This window comes from Coturnix japonica, chromosome 2, assembly GCF_054131305.1.
Source record: "Coturnix japonica strain WE chromosome 2, WE-NBRP24, whole genome shotgun sequence".
Classification (NCBI taxonomy): Eukaryota; Metazoa; Chordata; class Aves; order Galliformes; family Phasianidae; genus Coturnix; species Coturnix japonica.
This window is the reverse complement of record NC_140664.1, coordinates 97,033,763-97,048,916: the sequence shown is the minus strand read 5'-3', so window position 1 is coordinate 97,048,916 and position 15,154 is coordinate 97,033,763. Positions and strand designations below refer to the sequence as shown.

Below are 15,154 nucleotides of genomic sequence, written 5' to 3'. Positions count from 1 at the left end.
CTGAGCCAAACCAACTTTAAAAAAAAAAAAAAAAAAAAAAAAAGCCTTCCCCAAACATAAGTGCTGGTCTTTACATTCTGGAAAGGATGTTCCATTTGGTTGCTGGGGTTTTAAAATGCTGGAGTACTAGTTTTTTGGGGTGTTTTTTTCACCCTCCCTTCAAGTTTTTATGCTTCTTTTTCCCCCTTCCTTCAAGCACCAGGGCACTCAGCTGTTGAGGCCGTACCCCCTGTGGTTCAAGTGCGTTCCTGGTATCAAACCTTTTCACCCCACCTCCCTCTTTGCATATGCTCTGATGTCCCTTCTGATAACCAAACTCACTTAAGTTCAGTTTTAGTTGTGGTGTCTAAGTCTGATCTCTCTGTTATGTAGGTCCATAATCTCTTATCCTATAGGTTTGAAAGCAACTTTCTAGTTGCATTTAATCTTTTCCTGGTGGGGGAAAGAAGTGGAAAATTGGAACAAACGAGAGCTTTCATTGGTCAGTGTGAAACTGAGCATTTGATGGTGGTTCTTAACTACTGAGGAGAGGTTTGTAAAAGGGGAAGAAAGATCCAACCAACCAAAAACCTTACAAAGCTGAGAGAAAATGTAAGCTCTTTCCCACTATGGACCACCTCATGCAATTTTAACCATATCTGTGGCAGGCAATTAATGATTTGACAGCTGATGCCAGGTCCAGAGATGGAGGAATGGTATAAGAAAAACAGCCTACATCTTGAAGAAAAAAATACCATGGTGGTTTGTTTAAAATTGCAGCTTGTGTTAGAAGTAGGTCAGACCTTTTTGTGCGGTCTTTTTGAAAAGACTAATTTTCATATTTTGTAGTTCAAGTGAATTTTTTTTACAGAATTGCATTTGTGGGAAGCAGCATATAATATTTGGAAAGGGATAAATTATATCTTCTGCTCTGTGCTGGTCTGAGCACATCTGTCTGTTCTTCCTTTTTTGTTTGATGTAGTTGGACCTCACTTACTGAATCTTCTGCCTCCGCATAAAATACTGTGTGCAATATCGCTCTACACGTCTTGGTTATCCTTTAGGAAGTAACACAAACATGACTATATGATACATTTTTATTACACACAGTGCCCTGGGCTTTTATTTCCTGGAAGTCAGCATTTTTTTTCTTCTGCTACCATAGGAAGATAGCTTGTTGGAAGTGCATGTGTTTGTTTTTATGCTCTATGCAGTGTTGGGATGGTGTTCTTGAAGGCAGAGGTTCTGAAGATTCCATTCCCTGCAGCTGTGAATGAGTCAGAAAACATATTATGGTAAAGGGGATTTGTGTGGAGAAAGAAGAGAAAATAATCTGCATAATTTTAAATCCAAGTTGGAAGTTCAAGTTCTATTTTAAAACAAACACACAAATGAAATGGTCCAGGGCTGTTTGCATTGGAATAGTAAATTGGTTTCCTGGTCCATACGCCAGAGGGATCAAAGCCTCCACAGTTCAGTGGTGGTAGTGCATGAATTCTAATTAAAATGATGTGTTTTAGGATATTTTTTTTCTGTTCCAAATGTAATGATTTTATAAACATCTCACTCTAGAAATAGTGTGGCTTTTTGACTATGAATTAATTTACTAATTTAATCTGTAATTAACAGCATTCAAAGGTTGGAAAAAGCCCTTGTGTTAGCCTATGGGCTGTTTTTCTGTAGTTGCATGTATGATAACAAAACAGAGAAGTTAAAGGGGAGGGCAACAGTCAAGCTTCCATCACCTTCATGGGTAAATAGAGAACACCAAACTAGACTAGAAAATCGGACCTAAATCAGCCTGCAGATCCTTTGTTTCCAACTAATTGTTCTGGCTGTGTTCACTGGTCCCCATAAGCTTGCCTAAGGGGATAAGCCTTGCTTTCCTGTCTTGAGGCTTTTCTTTCTTGATCTATTGAAATTCAGAGGAGGGCCCCCTTGAGAGAATGTCCTGTCTGTAACAAAGGGGCTCCAGCTGTGGCCGTGTGGATTGAAAAGGGAGGTAACCTCCCAGGCAAGTCATTTGGTGTAATTTAGGAAACAGGTTCAATCCTCTTTAGAAATGTGAAGACCAAATCAGAGCAGTTTTCAGACTGTTGATGTCCCTGGCCTGAATTCAGGTGGCGCTTGCAGCCTGGTCATGTCCAGCGCATTCTGATACAGGTTTAATATCCACAATACAGAATTATAATTAACTGCATTATTAGTATTAGCCAAAGGGAAAGGAAATTGTTCCAAGCACTCTCATCCATGCTTGTTGCTGTTTCATATGCATACTGAATGAGACAGAAGACATAACTTTGAAGATAATTCTTGGGAGAAAAGTGTTGTTTAAAAAATTTAATATGGATGTGTTGTTTTGACAAAAATATTACCATTGAAAAAGGATAAACAGTTGCAATTCTATTAGCTTATGAGAGCTGTGGCAAGATCTATAATCAATAATAGTCATTAAAGGCAACAGATACATCTAATGAGGTCAGCATGGCTTCTGAATCCTTGTCAATTTCATGGGGAAGTTAACTGGGAACAAGACATGGGCGTGTTCTCTGCTGATAGCCTGAATCAGTTAGGAAACTGCAGACTTTTTAACTAAGTTCAATTAAATATTCAAGGAGAGATAATAGGTAGAATCTAGACACTGGGGGATATATTTGCAAGCTCTTTACTGAATTAAAGAGGGTAATTTGCTTTTTCCAGGGAAACCATGGGTGGTGTGCACCTGCAGCAGGAATTCTTCTGTTGCTTTCCAGACTGTGAAGTTAGTTCTGTAGCTGTGGTGCCTCAGTGAGCTGGTTTGGCCTAACTAAGCAGTTTGCTTCTACTTGTATCTGAAAATAATAGGTTGAAGATCTTGTCTGCTCAGCCTGCTGAGAGAAATTAGAAGAGCCTGGTGGAAGGTATGGGCAGCTTATTTAGGTTAAAACATCCACAGTTTGTACTGATTAAATCTCTGTGTTAAGTATAAGTAAAAATTCTGAATCTCTTCTAGTGACTGAAGTTGGTTAAGGTGTTAATGAACCCCTGGTAGATCAGCCTCTTGAAGGAGCATACCAAGGGACCTTCTAGAACTGTTTGAACTTGCAAGGGGCAGGCACCATTGGCTTGGTCCTTACTGAGAAGGAGCTGTTCTTTCCTGCAACCTTGCGGGCAACTGCACTATTTCGTGGTCAGTGTTCTCTGTGTGTTACTAAAGGTTGCCTACAAGCAAAAATAACAAAATTGCAATGTGATTTAATTGAAAAAAATGTTCTTTCCGCTTTCCATAATTTTCTGGTTTGTTTTTGTAGTGATTTCATGTCTGGATATCTAAACTTTAAATAATTTGCAGAAGATCAACTTGCTAACTTTATAGAGAAAGCTGTTCAGGAGGTCGTGTTGGGCCTGTATGATGAAAGCCGGTAGTATTGGACCATAATTTTTCTAATAAAAATGCTAACTGGATAATCTTTAGTTGTTGGCATGACTCAGTTCCTTCTGAGGAAAAACCCATTCAGTCCAGTGGGTGATTTAAGCTTGGCCTTTAGAGGAGGAAGGAAGAATTATCTCAGATGCGCAGTGTAGTAAATGTTGGCTTTTCAGTTGTGAGTGGTGTATACCTCACTGTGCAGGAAATCAGGCTGTGCATTCACACTTCAGCACTGAAGTGTTAAATGAATATACGAGTTCAGGGGAGGGAGGATGCCTTCCTTGACTCTTATGAGAAGTTGATGCAGGCCATTAAAATATCCAAATATGCTTTTTCCTTTACGTGGCCTGTCCTTCAGCCAAATCTAATCTCATGGAGGAATTAAAGAAATCAGTAACAATTGAGGGGATAGGTACAATTAGTACTAAGTCTTGTTATTAGCAGAATGGTGTGGATACGGACGCGTGGGTCAGATTAGCTGAGTGGAAAGTACCCATCTATGCAGTTATGCTTCTGACAATAGCTATTTTCTAAACAGCTTGGGAAGTTTTGCTATAAAGATTGTTACTATGCAAGGGACAGAGAGGGTAATTTACATTCAAGATGCATTCTTTAAAACTAAACATTTGGCTTTTATATCCATGGACACATGTGCATTGTGCAAGCAGAGTATGATAGCAGAGTAGGGCAATAGAATCTTTTAATGGTTATAGTGTTTAAAAATTAGCTATTAAAACTGTAGGTGGAAGGTTGAATTCCTGCAAATGTAATAGGAATTGTGGTTGGAGCCTCGGAAGTCTGTTGTATTGATGGTTTTCATCTCATGTTACTGACCTTCGGCCCTGAGCATTTTGTATAGCTATTACATTATCCCTCCAGTTGATTATTTGCTATCATTTCAGAAATTCACTATGCTACAGAAACCACAATGCCTGTCTGATGATAAAGTGGAACATTGTGCAGCCAGGCTGCTCCTGGGTCCCTAGCTTGAGGTTCTTGGAGCTTGGTAGGATGGGTCTTGTACCTCTCAGAAAGTGTTGGCTGCTGGGTTTTGTTTCTGAAGCATCTGTTGGAGGATCTAGTTTTAAGGGCTGAATATCTCTTGTATTTGAGGGGCTCATAGTGTACTTTCTTGAAAGATGAAAATGAATGAATTTCAACAGGTATGTATATGGAGAGAAGAATTTTAAGTTCTTTATCTTTTGATTCTTGCTTTAGAAAAGGGTGATAATATCGGGGTGGTCTGAGTTGTGTGAGCCCTATGGAAATGAGTGGGTCTCCAGAGTGTTAGAAGGGAATTCATTTTTATTGTTCTTCATAAAGCTACTGGTGGAACACAGAAGTTGCACTAAAGAAAGATGTAGTTTAAAATTTAAACCAACCTGCCTGTAGTGATCTGTGTAAGTAAGATCAGCGTAATTATAATATAGACATCTTTTTTTTTTTTTTTTTTTTTTTTTTTTTATGTCTGGAGGAGGAGCAGTGAGTTACTGTTTAGCAGAGAATTGAGCTGATTTTTAGATGAACCTGGGTTCTTTGCTTGTTCCTGAAGAGGGGCCACACTGATATAATGGCGTGCTTCATGCTTATGAGTTTCACCCTGAAAGCAAGCTAAATGTGGAGAAAGAGCAATAAATGTTTGCTTGTATGACTTGTTATCTAAGGAGGAGTGGTGTGTGTGTGTTGGGGTGGGGGGGTTAGAATCAGAATCCCTAGGGTTGGAAGGGATCTTTAAAGATCATTTAGTTCAGCTCTTCTGCCGTGAACAGGGATGTGCATAGCACTGTCAGGTTGCTCAGAGCCTGGTCCAGCCTGGCCTTAAATGTCTTCAGGGATGACGTTTCCATGCCATCTCTGGGCAACCTGTTCCAGTGCCTCAGCACCCTCGTTATAAAAGACCTTTTCCTTATCAAATATAAATTTTCCCTCTTCTAGTTTAAGCCCATTTCCCCTTGTCCTATCACCACAGATCCTGCAGAAGGATCTGTGCCACCCTTTAAATACTGAAAGAGTTACTGGCACGGCCCTTCAACCATGTGCAGGTTTCTCAGCTCACGGCCACCAGTGAGGCAGGAACTCCCCAGTGACTAACCAGTGGGCACCGACACAGCAGCACAAACCTTCTTGTCTCTCTGATGTGCATTAGCACTCACTGGGTGTTACTAAGCCACGATGAACAACAAGTATCTTAAGTAACCCTTCTGTTGTTCCACTTAGGCTGATTACTCCTTTCCCAAACAATATCTTGTGTTGTTTTGTTTTGTTTTGTTTTTTATCTAGTCAAGCCTTTTATTGTTTAAGGCATGAAACTGATAACCAGAGAAATGAAACCTTGTCTGTGTTCAGGCTTACCTTAGTAGGGGCTCTGTACCCCTACTTCTCATTTTTACCCCCCGTGCTTGGTGCTGGCCCTTATTGATGTCAACAGCTGGTTTCCATTGAGGACAGCACCCATCCCAGTATGGCTAGTTGAGTCATATAGTGGCAACTTGAGAACTCTGTAGTTCCTTCACAGGAGTGGGCCCAAGCTGCTCCAGAGTACACTGTCACCCCACCAACATGAGCCTTTCAAACCCCTCCTTTGATTTCCAGGCCTCAGTCTGTATGGATTTATGCAGTTGAGAAAGTGAGGTCACAGTGAGAGCAGCTATGCAAATAGTTGAAAGGAATGTAACAACAGCAACAGCCACAGAATTGCTTAACTTTGGGTATTCGCAGCGTAGCCAGGCAGTTGAAAGAGGTGATTTTCCTGCTGTATTTAGCCTTGGTGTGGCCTCAACTTAAGTGTTGTGTACATTTCTGTTCAGTGGTCAGACACTGGGATGTGTTTCCTGATGGGTTGTTAGATGCCTCGTGCCTATCTGTGCTCAAGACACACTTGTACAATCCTCTTGTAAGTGTGTTTTAGCCCCTGATGTGGCCAGGCAGTTGGACTTGGTGATCTTTGTAGATCACTTCCGACTGAACTGTTCTATTTACTTAAAAAGTTCAGAAATGCTGAGTATGATAATAAATGCTGCATTTCTCTGAGACTAGAAGGTGATCTTTTGAAACAAAATGGAAGTGTTACCTGAAATCACATATGAATGCCTCAGATATAGCTGTCTGTTACTTGATGCTTCCAGCATCCATCAGCCAAATCTTTATATGCTGCTTCTGGTGCAGTGTGCTGTGTGGAGAGCAAGAAGTGCTTCCATTTCAGAAGCTGGGTCATCCCCCTACCCTCTCATTTTTAATTTGATCTGTTTAGAAACAGCTACAGTGTGTGTTGCCTCTGTGTGTGGGATTTGTCTCTATTTTCTCCTTTCCCTCTCTAGTAACTTTTGAACTGTTGGTTGATTCAATAGCAGAGCAATAAACTTCCCAAAGATACAAAGTTCAGACATGTTTCAGGAAAGTAGGAAACAGGAAGGAGCAGAAGCTGCAAAGGGGAAAAACTCCACTTGCAAGCCTTGTTAAACAGCTGAAAATGTACAGCAGGGATTTGGGCCAGTTTGTCTTAGCCCTGCTTCTTGCACTGAAGGTGTTTGCTGTACTTGGTTAGATGGGCGTATGAGAAAGGGAATCTCTCACTTCTCTAAGGAAAATGAAATGCAATGCTTGAAAGACAAAACTCATGCTAAAAACAGATTGCCATCTCATAGCTTACCTGGCTTGTACTCTGAAATGTGTGGGATGTGATAGATACATATATATTTTTCCTGTTTGCCAAGTCTTGATGTCAGAGGGGGGGCTTCAAGTTAAGGAAGATTTCAGGCTTCTCTACAATTTTAATCACTTTTTACATAAAACTATTTGGGAGCACTTACTTTATACATAAGTTTCAACGCTTTCATTAATGCTCTTTTCACTTTCAGGCAGTTCTGTGCTGGTCATACAGTGAAAGAGTAGAACTGGAAGTGATAATGCTAACGAAGAAGAATTAGCAGAAACATGAACAAACCTTACTGCGTATCCATATGGGATAGTGCTGTCCAGATGGTAGACAAATACAAATGAAGAGTTATAAAAACTTGCTTTGTTTGGGGAGCTCAACTAAAAAGTAACATTTTATTGTCTGGTAAAGATGAATTACAAGTTATTTTTATGGGCTTGATAAAGTCTCTGTTGGAACTTAGGAACTTAATTACCTTATGACATGAACACCTTGCTGTTTAGTTTTTCCTTAGCTGTGATAACTTTTTTTGTTTCCTACAGGGATGTGAAAAGGAAATAAATGCATCCCTGCCTGAACATGATGGTTAAGGAAAATGGGATGTTAATTGTTATCAAATGCTGATTTGTTCATAGCCTAGAATTTATTGCACATCTCCAACTGGAGTAGCCATGTGATTTGGATGGCAAGCAGTTAGCCAGGCATTGGTTCTGGCGCACCTTTTCCAGATGTGACTGGATGGTAATTTCTGTCCTGGCTTTCCTCGGGCCTCATTCTGTGCCTCAGTTTTTCCTTTTGCCCAGCATTTAGCCAGACCTGATTGTCTTTTCTAGCTGGTACTGGGAGAAAGAACTTGAGAGCTGTGTTGTTCCTTTCTTCCAGTAATACCATTGCTTAATTCTGGTACCTGTTCCTAGGTGAAATGAATGGAGCTGGAATGTAATATCTTATTTATTGTTAACAATTACATCTCCTCCCTAAGGTTAGCATAAATACCATCTTCCAGTGAGGGAAGTACAATTCCTTGATATTTCACGTGTCTCTTTATTCTATGAAGTTTGGTTTTAGGTTATACTTTTCTAAGCCCCTATGGCATAAAGACTCAGGGAAGGTTGTAAAGTACATCCACAGATTGAATTGCAGTTGTCATTACTGGCTGTGTTTCAGTCTGTTCCAGTTTTTACTCTAGTCTCTGAGGTCTTGGTCTATCCTGCCCTAAGTGTTTAAATTCTCACGTGTCTGTTTCATTTGCAGTTCTTAAAATCAGTTTTATTTTCAAAGTCCTTTTTGAGAAGGGAATGTGTGTATAAACCATAAAAATGTTGGTCTTCTGGGAACCACATTGTTTTACAGTCTGTGTTCCTACCTACTGATATCTTTAACTAGGCCATGCTTTCCTTTCCTGCTTTATCTTCCTCTCTTGGGGAATGCTGTTTGAGGTGAACTTTGTTCCTTTGGGATTCAGAATCCCAGTCAATAGTTCCAAGAGTGGGATTATTCATCTTTTACATATATTAATTGCCTTTCTGCTTCTGCAGCCGTACTGTATATTATATGCCTCTTCTGGGTTTGTGGGTTAATGTTAATTTAATGCAATTATTTTCAGCTGCTGTCTTTTCTCTTTAAATTCTATGCTGTGCTATTATGGTGTATGCTGCTGCCTCTCTTGCTCAAGGTACTCATAATGCAGAATGCACTAACAAAGATTTTCCTGTCGGCAGTACATGACAGTTCATAACGGCCTGCAAGATTTTTGTTCTGAACACTTCTTTTTCCCCTATTTTCTTGGCTAAGTGCTCTTTTTTGCTGCTTCTTTCCTTCCATTTGGAATTCTCTTCTTTCGTACATTGTGGGTTTTTAAAACCAGAAAACAGATCTTAAATATAATCTAGTGAATTGCTGATGGTATAGTAGGAAGGAGGGTAAAACTCTGGTCTGCTGCTTCACCTTTCCCATTAGTGCAGATGTGCACTGTCTTTTATGCTTTAAAGATGCATGGTATGGTAGAAGTCGTGTCAGTGCTTTACTATATGGCACCTGAATAATACCTGTGATGGGAGAACTCCTGGTGCCATATTGCAACAACAAGAATTGCTGCACTCTCAGGGCTGGGCTTTGCAGATGAACTAAAAATGCCCACCTGTGTGAGAGGGTGCAGGATTCGGCTTGAAGTCAGTGAGATGACTTCACTGCTTTATCATGTAGGAGGAGAGGATTCACTGCAAGGGAGGCAACATATGTTTAAACTTAAATATCGTATAATTAGCCAAACTGGCAAAGGAAACTGTGAAAAACATAAGGAATATGTATTAAGTCCATTTTATGATGTTTGAAGAGCTTCCCACTGCAAGAACCCCTACTCTAATATTAATATTAAAAAAAACCCAACACATTCCTTCTTGCTAATGGGTGCATTCATTTGTTTTAGGAATAGTCACAGCCTCATTTGCTCCTCTTCTTCCTCAGGTGTGTACATACACCTGTTTGGCTGGGAATAAGCTCAGCTAGGGAAGGGATCCAGGTTAAAAATAAGTTGTTTTTCTTTAGCTGATTTTTCTGCTCACTTGAGGTTTGGACCAGCTCCTTGTGTCGCACTGCAAGTAGTTTGCCTCATGTGACTGAGGGGCTCCATTGGAGGAGGGAATGAAGTGGGAGAGGAGTGAAAGAGGAGAACAGTAACTGAAAACCCTGGGAGCACTGTGTCCCTAAATAGACCCTGAGGGGAGATTGTGGGTATAAATAAGGATACAGCAAGCTTGTGAATGAGAGCATCATGCCGCTCTTCCAGCTGTATGTGTATATATAAGAATATGAACAGTTTAACTATGTAGGTATTCATTACTGATTTGAAAAGATGGCTTTATTCTTGGCATGGCAGATCCTAGTAAAATCAGCCCCTTGTTTCTTTTGCTAAGGTATGATTGAAGCCTATAGGCTGTTGCTTCCCAAACATAATGAAAGGTACTCACTGCCTAGAAGATGTGCAGAGATGGAGAAGAATGATGGCACCAAGAAGGAAAGCAGCGTGGCCACACTGATAATGGAATCACAAAGTCACAGAATATCCTGAGCTGGAAGGGAGCCACAAGGATTACTAAATCCAGCTCCTGGCTCCACACAGGACCACCCAAAATTCAAAGCCTGTGTCTGAGTGTGTTGTCCAAACGCTTCTTAAACTATGGCAGCTTGGGGCTATGACCCCTGCCCTGAGGAGCCTATCCCACACCTCTGGTAAAGAACCTTTTCCTAATCCTCAACCTGAAAAAGTGACTCAGCAGCTGAGTCAGACCAGGGCTCCTGCAATTGTCTGGCTTCCTATTCCCATCTGCATTCTGCTGCCAAGCTTTCCAGCTTTCTGCAGTAATCTATTCTATAAAGCTGGGCCTCTAACTGCTGACACGCTGGGGAAAAGAGGGAAGAAGTGAGGGTTGTTACTAATAAACTTCTCTCTGAGCAGCGTATTATGTCTTGAAGTTCACTCATACTGGATGTGACATCAATTTGTGTAAAATCAGAGGCACATGTATGTTTGGCTTATGATACCAGCAACAGCTACTTGCTTGGAGCACATGTGTGAGGTCTCGGGATGAAAACGCTTCATCAGAGTGATCCTTTACGTACCTGGACTGAGGGCACTTGAAAGCATGGGTGTTGAGTCAGGCAATGCCACTGCTTGAATGAGGATGGCTAGCAAATCCTCATCCTTAGTGTGATCTATGTCATGTGAGCACGTGTAACGGACTTCTGGTACTGCAGCCAGACTTGCAATGGAACAGTTGTTAATTGGTCTTGTGGTGAAAGTGTTGCTTCCATATGAGGTCTTTATGCTTGTTTGTATCTTGTTGTGTTTGTTTTCATAAATAAGCCAATCTGGAACTTCTCAAACTCATTCTGCTTGTGTAACAGTGCGGTGGAACCAGTGTGTCTGTTCTGATAGGTCAGCCTCATGCTGGACCTTCACACTTCCTTACTAGACTAGAGGGGTTATTCTGTTGCTTTTGAAGTTGTTGCACAGTTACTGTTAAGTGAAGAAGAGCTGCAAAAAGAGCTGGGGACAGCATTTTCATTTGAAGGCTGGTGTGTAGGATGGCCTTTGATAGCCATGTGCCACCTTATTTTTTGGAATCCTGAGACTACATATGAATCACATTTTCATATGGGTCTAATTTATTCAGTAACTACACTCTGCTGTCATGTGTCAGAAAAAGTATATAGTTTCTGAGGTTACTCACAGAATGCTGGCACACTGCAGTGTTTTATTGGGGGGAAAAAAATACAACACCCTGTACAGTTGCCAGAAGTGTATCTGCTGTCCTTTTCACTTGGAGTACCACCAATTGGAGGAAAACTAGTCTCCTATCAAGCAAAGAAAACAAACAAACAATGTCCTATTTAGTTTCACATTTGTAAGTGAGGAGAAGAGTGTGTGTGTGGGGGGGGGAGGGGGAGGCGGGAGAGGGAGGGGAAGAAATTTGAGGGCTTGTATGGGTTCAGAATTTAGGAGAAAAGGACACTAATTAAGGAAACAAAAACTCATTTGTGTGAAGCCCATCTGTGACAGCAGTGCTTTTACGTTGCCAAAGTAACTCTTGGCTAGCACACTCACAAACTTTTATGAAAAGATATGACACATTTGACCTCTAGTAATGAACATGCTCCAAAGGCTTGAGAAGTAAATGCCTTTAAAGAAATAATTACTCATACCTTTTTTTCCCCCTGTTTGCTCTAAACAGCTAGGTACTAAATTCCTTCATCACTTGTCTTCTTCAGGTGCGTCTCCAGCTCTTTCCAGACTACTTAATTAATCCTCATGCTGCCTTTGGCTTTCTCTACACTACTGCTGTGTCTGAGATGCCTTGCCAATAGTCTGCTCTGAAACACTTGCCCACGTGGCAGCAAACTTGCGGCTGGAACTCCAGCTCAGAGGTGCTAGCGGGAAGCAGTTGAATGCAAAACCAAGTATTCATCCTTCCTCAGGGGTCTCTCACTGCACCTTGCCTCTGCCCGTTTGTCAGTTAATCTGTTTCTTAAAGAAAACAGAATTTTTTACTTAAAAAGAAATAGCAAATATAAAGTAATAATAACTTCTATGTAAGGATCAGTTTTTACACAAATCACATACTTGTCTTTTATGTTATCTATCCTAATATTTCTTCTCGCTTTGCAAAGCGGAGTTTACACAATGAAATCTGGCATGTGAAAACTGTATTTTGAATCAGACACATACACGGATTTTATTATGGCTCCATTGTTTTGTTATTTTTGTTGTTGTAGGTTTTTTTTCCCTACTCCATGCATGCTTTTCTAGACTGGTTATTCCACTGAGGTTAAAGATAGTCCGATGCTGCTCGGATGGTGCTGCACCTTACGTTTGGTAGCTCATTAAAACTGTGAAGCCATCTGTTCATTGTGGATAAACTCGGTCCCTTCAGGATAGCTGCTGTTGGGGAGCTGCCTGATATCCCTGCCCTTATCTCCCACGCAGTGTTATGGCATTTCTGCTGCTCTCTAATCGATTTGCTGTTGCTGTCTGCTCTCTTATTCTGTGGCAGACTGGGTCAGCTCTTGCTGTGAAAAGCCTATGGGAAGGAAGGTCAGCCTATGCTGAATGGGTGGCTCAGGATGCTACAGCCACATCCAAGTGGCTGCATGGCCAGTGTCTGTGCTCCAAGTTTAATCTCAAAGCTCTGCATCGGGAAAGTGGGGCAGTTTCTTGTTGCGGGGGGGACAATAGTTCATGGGGGTTCAAAAGTGCTCTTGATGTGACAGAAGTACTCACAAATACTTCGTTCTCTGCAGCAAACAGCCATGGCAGCATCTGGTGTAGGTTTTTCTGCATACATCCCATAAGCTGTATGAGAATCTTATCTCTGTTTCACCAAAGTTTATGCAGTTATTCCAGATTTATGATTGAAAAAATAAATTCCATTTCTCTAGGTTATTGCCTTGCATATGCTCAGTTAAATTGCATATTTCTATCCTCATTTCACCTCAGAGTTAGTTCCTGGTTATATTTAATAGGCATGGAGTGAATGCACTTCCCATTATGTTTGCATCATGTTTTGTGGGGAGTTGTGTCTTTCTGACCTTTCCAACTCGAAGTTATTCCCATGAGGGCAACAAGATTCAGCCTTGTGTGTCACAGGAGAGCATGAGTTTTCTTGCTTTCTCTTTGAGTAAACTTGTAACTCAGTTCCTTTCAAATGCTGATCTTATTCCTGTATTTTATGCTTTTTGTATGCTTCTAGTGTATGTGATTAGCTACTAGCTTTTTGCTGATGTGGTAGTTAATTCTGTCTGGTATTTCTATCTAAGGGAAATATTGTGAGAATAAATATGTTGTAAATATGATGGATGCCCCATCCCTGGAGGCGTTCAAGGCCAGGCTGGTTGTTGCTCTGGGCAGCCTGGTCTAGTGATTGGTAACCCTGTCCACAGCAGGAGGGTTAAACTAGGTGATCTTTGAGGTCGTTTTCAACCCTGACCGTTCTATTATTCTATGATATGTTGAGTTATGAGACATTTAATTCTATAGTAACATAAGAATTTAGTGGGAAAGCAGATTATTTGTATGTGTTAAAATACTCAGGAATTCTGGGACTTGTAAACAGAAGAAAATATTTAGATAATGAAACTAGCAAGAAGTCAGCTATATTGCTACAAATGATTTTGTTGATATTTAAAGTAGATCTGTAACTTCAAATAAGTGACTGAATACATCTATGATAGCAGATGCTGACCATAAAGGATATATCCTAATGTTTGGGACACCTAGTGTGACATATCAAGTAAACAGCAAAGCAATGATGAGGCAAGAGAGATTTACTGGAGATGTTGCTTAATAGAATATTGAGTTCTGTTCTAAATTGCAGATCTCTGCTATATAAAAAATTTATGTGGAGGTGGCTGATAGGAGTGGGATGAGATGCATTTCTGGTTTCATCTGTAGTCTTGAATTAACTATGATAAAGGGTGGGTTCTTAATTTAACTAACTTAAAATAAAGTCTCAGTGAAATCACTGTTCATAGTCTTCTGCACAAGCTAGCAGAGTAAGCTTCAGGCTGTAGAAGGATCTCATTTACTTTTGCATGCTGACTTGTATGAATTATGCAGCTTGTTTTAATTTTGTATGCGTTTTACTTTCATTAGTTGAAAATATTAGGAATGTGTTTTTTATTTCATGATGATACCAAGCTGTCATTCATGAGTTCCTACCACTTTCATAGCTGGGTCTGCTTACCTTCCCATTCAACTTTGGCTGCTGACCCATTTCCCATTGGATGTGCAGGGGTGGTCTGCCATGTCAATGAAGCCTGGTAGAACTTCTTTGCTTAGTTTCAGGTCTCCTTTCACCTGTGGGTGATGCTGTCTCACTGTAAGTCAATTTATAGGCTTGTAGTGGTTAGTTGCTGGTGGAGTGCATGCAAGACCTGACCTACAAAGCTATTTCTGTGTCTTTTCTGCTCCAGGGTAGAAAGGTAATGTTGGAAGAAATACATTTCCAGCTGAGGTTGTATACTACCAGATATTTGGGGCTACAGGCCAGAGTTTTTCAGTGTTTTACAAAGGAGTTTGTAGACTGGTGGCTGGCTCTTCTACAGGCAGGCCATCTTGGTGGTCATCTCATACAGCTGACTCATCTTGGTGAAGTGCTTCACACACAGTTTTATGCATGTGAGGAAGCTTTGCACACAGAAGAACCAGCCTTCTTTAAATGCCCTCCAAGAACCTCCTGCTAGACATTGTCTAGGCACAAGGAAGTCTGGAATACTGTTTCTGTAGGAGGAGCATTTCGATCACCTGAAGTGAGCACATCTCCCTGAAATTAAATGAAGTTAGCTAAAGTCGAACCCTTGATATCTTGACAATAGTTGATGAAAGATTAAATGTATGTGAAATCTTCCCTTTGGGTTTGAGGGACAGTAAGACTGAAAGGTCTGGTTAAGACTGAATTTTAAACTTCTCTTTTCCTACAAGCAAATGATCAGTGATCTCCAACTGTGATGTTCCATATAAGATAGTTCATCTCTGAAAAAGTGACCCTTAGTGCATGCAGAGGCCTTGTCACAAGACAGAGTAATTTTTCCACGTGTTTGTATGAAGGCGTTCT

The 15,154-nt window shown here is 40.7% G+C and overlaps 1 protein-coding gene across 14 annotated transcripts in view; it reads left to right on the top strand.

Annotated features, from left to right (window-relative positions):
• The window catches only part of ELMO1 (engulfment and cell motility 1), a 274,013-nt gene that overhangs the window by 7,259 nt on the left and 251,600 nt on the right, over window positions 1–15,154 (top strand). The window lies entirely within an intron of this gene.